Consider the following 6,479-nt stretch of genomic DNA (forward strand, 5'->3'; position numbering starts at 1 on the left):
AGTGCGCTCGTTGTCGACTAAATCCAACGGACGCTGTGATTTTTCATCGCCGGCCTCGCCTGGATCTCTCTTGAGAGGCAGCGATGGTCTGGGTATTTATGCTACATAGGACCAACAATTTGATTCTGCTCGATTCCACTGCCTCCTCATTCCTGTGGACTAGTAAATCAATCGAACAACACCACGCTGCATCTAAGAGCAGAAATCTGAATCCGTTCATCATGCACGTTGTTTCTGTTGGTTGCTCGCTGCGCTTCTGTATGTGTGTATATGAGCGTGCTTGTTTCTGAATGTAGGGCCGCTGATGAGCGCGGACCATCGAGATCAAGGCCGCCGAGGTACAAACAACAGAAATCTGAATCCGTTCCTTCAGAAAATTTCATTTGGAACTGCAGAGCCGGCTGATTGACTGACTGAATCTGGTTGTGACACAGACAATTCAGGGCGAGACGATGCTGACCTGGGACGTGACGATGCTGTGGTGGGACATGATGTACACGGAGGAGTTCGTGCCGGCCGATGAGGGCGCCTACACCATTGTGGTGAGCAAGGGTTTACATGATTGGTCTGTGCGGTTGTTCTACTCTGCAATCTTGAGATTGGTTAGATTAATATCGTGACAAAGAGAGACCATATTAGATGTACACAGGGACCGTCCCATGTTCTTGTGGTCTGGTATGCTTTAAGACATTAGGCTGTATGCTTTATAAAGGATTAGGCTGTGGCTTTCGCGTCCCATGCCCTGTTCGATTCTCTGCGCTGTGCTGCTCCTCCGGTGCCATTCGGGGGCCACAACCGCGTGGTGCGTGGCGCCCAGGGGTTGCTAACGCTCGCATTTGGAGGGATTTGCGAGTCGGATGTAGCGGTTCCACTATGCCGTGTTGATTTTAGTTTCGTGGTAGGTTGAGGCTGAGTTGGTTGGGATTGTGCTTCCGTTTAAGTTGCTTCCTAGTTCGTGTTTAGATTAATTTGGTTGGTCTTCCTATGAGAGCAGAGGAGGTGTACTTTTGCCTGCTCGTTTGAATTGATCTGTATCGGGTGCCTCCATTCAATTTTCTTCCCAGTTCATGTTCAGATTTATGTGCTTGTTCATTTTTTTAGAGCAGCAGATGCAGTCATTTTCTTAAAGCCGAAATGTAACAATAAATTGTTTGGTCTGATTGGGAACTACATAGTTTCCTGTACATCATTTCCTGTACTACTTTGCTAATTTAGAGCAGCATATGCGGTCATTTTTTTAGAGCAGCAGATGCGGTCATTTGTGCTGACCTTGCTAACTTATACATCATTTCCTATACTAATGGTTACCTGTTGGTTGAGTAATAAGTATCATAACCTGTGGAATTGATCAAGGTAGTAGGTACATAACCTGTGGTGTGTGCAGCAGCACTTGAATGCATATATTAAATATGTACCCTGGATAGCAGTAGTACTTCAGTACTACTCCAGTAGCATTTGTGCCCTCCAGTACTGCTGTTGTGAAACTATTTCTGCTGCTGCTACTGTCAAACTACTTTTGTTGTTGTTTTCGTTGTCATATGACTCTAATCTGTGCTGTTGTTGGTGTCAAACTGATGCTATGAACCCAGCAGCTCATATGACTCTATTGTTGTTCTTGACCTGCTGTTGCTGCTGTTGTAGGAGGAGCACGCCTAGGAGAAGAAGGAGCACTCCCAGGAGAAGCTCTGCCTCTACAGCCTCTACAAGCAGGCCACCGTTGGCCCCGTCAACACCGGTATATATACACATCTGTCCATCTTCTTATTACTAGCATCAGTAACAGGTTTGATTTACTGTTGAAGTGCTTTCAAGTTTGGTTTGTGGTGCTGTATAAGCAGAGGGCTGACTGCATAATTTGTTTGGCATGCTGCTGCTTGCCCTGTCCTGCTTAACTCTGAGGAGTGACTCTGTTTAATTGATTGTGTGTACATATATCCTTGGAAAGGACAATCTGATGGGAAAGGAAAATACACAATCCCCATCCTATTGCTCTAACCTGATAGCAGTACAACCAACACCATGTGGTCACTCCTTGTTTCAAACAAAAAATTGCTCTGTATGAATCAACAAGAACTAGGTAGATTGATGATCGTACGTGCTTTGTTGTGTTGGCTGTGAAAATGTCCATCTTAATCCATTTGTAACTAGAAACAAATTACCTTGGTCTTACAATATGCATGTGTGCATTGTCCTTGGTGCCTCTCATTTATTTAGAAGTCAACATGTGTATGTGCACCTTAATGATGGGAATGCAGTGGTAAGTCAATTCAGCTATGAATCTGTGATAAGATTAGAATATGTTTGGCTGGTAGATATTATATAAAGTGAATGTAGAATGATAGCAAATTACTGATATACCATGTTTGTGATTGATAAACCAGAAGGATTATTTTCTGGTAAATGTGCACAGAACGATTCATTATTTTGATGTTGTTGCTAATAAGAATGGACTCAACCACAACTTTCTACTTATATTTCTTCTTTTGTTTTTTGAAACAGTGGTAAGCCCTGTCTCATCATTTTGAAGGTCTACAAAAGTTCAGGCTGCATGCAGCTAATGCCAGCAGTTCCAGAATGGAAAATATTTGGCACTTGGCAGGCGAAAAGATAGTTTCTCCTGGAGCTAAGAGAGGGCTCATTCCACTTGTTTGGAAGAGAATACGATGAAGCATGGTGGTTATCTATCAATCTGCCTTGTGTTTTGGTTGTACTTTGTACCTAGTTATATTGTATTCTGTAGTAGTTAGCACATTCTGGAGCAGAATCCAGTGAAGTTGTAAAACTGTAATAGTTCTGTTTCATTTGAAATATTTGTCATTTGTGTATTGTGAGAAATGTGAGAAATGGAAAGCTGATGAGTTGAGTTGGACTAACTTATTGATAGAGGCCAAGGCCCAAAACGTAAATAGACCGCAAAAAGGCGGAGGCCCAAAAAAAGTGGGCTGTAAAAAGGCTGAGGCCCAAAAAAGAAACGGATTGTAAAAGTCTACGTCTCAGAAAATAAAAAAAGGTCTAATTGTTGGGCTTGACCCATATAGCTGACAGAAATTAATAGAAATAAATATATTAAATGGGCCGAATTAATGGGCTCGGCCCATGTAAAACCCTCAATTGGACCGGGCTGATTTTAACCAACGACCTTTTCAATTCATCGCAATTTTACCACGTCAGATTGCCACGTCGGATCCGACATGGCCTGGGGAGAGAGCTAGCGACCAAAACAGAAGGTCATAGGATCAACGACCTTTTGTTAAAGGTCGCTATAGTCAGTTTACGACAGCCAGCTTTTAACCTTCTGTTTTTGGTCACAAAAAGGTCATAAATGGAAATTTGTGACCTTTCAGTGACCAATAGTGGTGGTCACAAGGTGACATATTTCTTGTAGTGTCCGGCGATCCAAGTCTATGACTATTGTCAATGGCGAGTTGCATCATTGCAGTGTGTCAGGGGCGTTTCAACGCTGTGTATCTCCTGAGGAAGGCTGTGAAATCTTGTGTGAGATCCACGAAGGAGACTGTGGTCACCACGCCGGTTCAAAGTCTTTGGTGGCTAAAGCGTTTCACCACGGTTTCTATTGGTTGACCGCTCATGCTGACGCGGAAGATCTGGTCAGGCGATGTGACGGTTGCCAAAAGTTCTCAAGACGTGCTCATGTGCCGGCTCAGGAATTACGAATGATTCCAATCACTTGGCCGTTTGCGACTTGGGGGCTTGATATGGTTGGGCCTTTCAAAAGGTCCAAGGACAAGAAGACCCACCTTTTGGTGGCGGTTGACAAATTTACAAAGTGGGTGGAGGCAGAACCCGTTAGCAAGTGTGATGCGGCCACGGCGGTTCAATTCATCAAGAAGGTGATTTTCCGGTTTGGTTTTCCACACAGCATCATCACTGATAATGGCACCAACTTGTCCAAGGGTGCTATGAAGGAGTTCTGTCAATGTGAGCACATCCGGCTTGACGTTTCATCAGTGGCTCACCCCAGTCCAATGGTCAAGCATAGAGGGCTAATCAAGAGATCATGCGAGGCATCAAGCCCCGGCTTATGGTTCCTTTGCAACGAACGCCGGGTTGTTGGGTTGAAGAGTTAGCATCTGTGTTATGGAGCATCAACACCACGCCCAACAGATCGACAGGATATACGCCGTTCTTCATGGTATATGGAGCGGAGGCGGTTCTCCCCAGCGATATCCGTCATGACTCACCTCGTGTAGCGGCTTATGTTGAAGTGGACAACGAGGTAGCACGGCAAGATGCTTTGGACTTGTTGGATGAAGAGCGTGACATAGCAGCCGCCCGTTCGGTGATTTACCAGCAAGATCTTCGTCGTTATCACAGTCGCCGGGTTAGAACCAGAACCTTTCAAGAAGGAGATTTGGTACTTCGGCTCATCCAAGACCAGACTGATATGCACAAGTTATCCCCACCTTGGGAGGGACCCTTTGTGGTCAGCAAGAATCTGCACAACGGCTCATATTATCTGATTGATATTCGAGAGCATAAAGACTCACGTACATCAGAGGAGGAGACCAACAGGCCGTGGAACATAGCTCATCTTCGGCCTTACTATACCTGAGCCATCGGCTCTACTTATGTACATATTATGACAATGTATATATTACGAGTAATACAATAAACCGGAGCCTCAGCTAAAGCGGGGTCTCTGTTCTTTTTTACATCATGTGTGGTTACATGGAGTTGTTTTGTCTTAAAGCGGCCTCCGGTTTACCCCTTGAGTTAGCTTTTCAAAACATCATATTATATCACTTGGGGGCGTGGTCGTGTCCGAACCAATGCGACACCTTTTGATAGGCGAAAGCCACCAGATCACTTGGGGACTTGGTCACGCCTGAACCAGTCACGCCTCTTGATCGTCCTAAGGCCACAGAATCACTTGGGAGCTTGGTCGAACCCGAACCATTGCCACGCCTCTTGATCGGCATAATGCCACTGTTTCATTTGGGGACCTGGCTGACTTGAACCATAGCTACGCCTATCGGGGGCTTGGTCGTGTCCGACCATGGTAACGCCATCTGATCGGCTTAATAAGCCTCTTTTTGCAAACGGTTTTATCATTGCCTTTGCTTGAAAATTTTCTTTGATAGATATTTCTTTTATTTTTTATTGCGTTTTTAAACCGACAAAGATCTTAAACCGGTTCAAACTGTCTATTTGCCCGGTTTTGATTTTTTTGTTAACATCCAACTATGGAGTAACAAGGTATTTATCCTAATCCGGCATGGTTTACATGATAAACCGACATTTTATGTACATGAGCTATTTTCTCCTTCGACGGTATGAGTTTATAAACCTCCGTTTCAAGATTGGCCACAGCCAACTTCACGCCCAACGACGGCAGGTATTTTGTATCACAAGGATTGATCATATACTTACAATTTTTTTTCATACAGTGATCATAATCCGCCTGACGGTACAACCGCGGTGGTGTTTTAAGATTTTTTGATTGCAGAGTAAATAGCTCGGACATTTAAATCATCCAAAAGTAGCACAATTCGCAGCAGTTATGCACGAAGGCATATCAAAATAAAGAGTATTGGCTATCCTACTACAAGGCAATATGGGGCCCAAATAAGTTCATTGTTTTTCTGTCAAACATAAGAGAGCAGCAATTTAAACCGGCCTCCGGTTTAAGCTTGGTCACCAGCACAGACTGATGGTTGCGGATCATCTTGCTCCGCTTCAGCTTCAGCTTCCCTACCAAGTGGCTGGAAATCAACAGTTGTCCAGTCGATTCCCATTAATGCTTGAAATACAGCTTCATCATTGATCAGCAACGACGGTTCAATATCAGGAGCGTAAGTATGCTTATGGATTGGAGGGATAAGATTCTCCGCTTCAGGAATTGGTGCAACCACTCGTTTGTTTTGATTGTCGTACTAGGTTTGATAGTGAGACAAATCTTCTTCTTCAACCAGTTGACAAGCCAGAGGGTGCACCTCCTGGTTTATCGCTCTCAGATCTTCCTCACTGAACTCTGAGCCATCTTCTTTCAGATGGGGATAGCCTTGAGCTGCTTCAACGGGATCAAAATCCGGCACCCACGCTTTGGCCCGGATTAAGGCATTGATAGCACCGGTTCGAGCAGCAGATTTCTTCAGCTCTTCAACCCGGGCAGGAAGCATAGACGGTCTCTTAAGAGTGTCCTGGATCAAGGTGGGCGCCGAGTTGTTATGGGATGCAGTTGAGATAATCCGCTGTACACCAGTATATAGTTGCTCTATCAGTGTGTAGGCAGCTTTCAACTTCTTCCGCACGTCTGGCCCCAAGTGACCAATGTGTGTGTCCCTGTAAACATTGCTAAGGGTTAACAAACCGACAAATCCATAAGAAGGCAGAATTATTATAGACATCAAGAAAGCTTACCAAAGATAGCAGCAGTCATGGCATGCACTTGCCGCTTTATGCTGGTCAATTCATCTACCACCACTTTAAGTGCAGCCTCGGCATTCTCAGCTCGCTTA

General features: G+C 44.6%; 1 long non-coding RNA gene across 1 annotated transcript; it reads left to right on the forward strand.

The window, feature by feature from the left end:
* The first annotated feature begins 294 nt into the window (after positions 1–294).
* On the forward strand, positions 295–2,873 carry LOC119286990. The gene is made up of 4 exons (XR_005140721.1): positions 295–338; positions 435–542; positions 1,642–1,735; positions 2,500–2,873. It is a non-coding gene; the product is annotated as an uncharacterized LOC119286990 (long non-coding RNA).
* Positions 2,874–6,479: the final 3,606 nt, after the last annotated feature.

This window comes from Triticum dicoccoides, chromosome 4A, assembly GCF_002162155.2.
Source record: "Triticum dicoccoides isolate Atlit2015 ecotype Zavitan chromosome 4A, WEW_v2.0, whole genome shotgun sequence".
Taxonomy (NCBI): Eukaryota; Viridiplantae; Streptophyta; class Magnoliopsida; order Poales; family Poaceae; genus Triticum; species Triticum dicoccoides.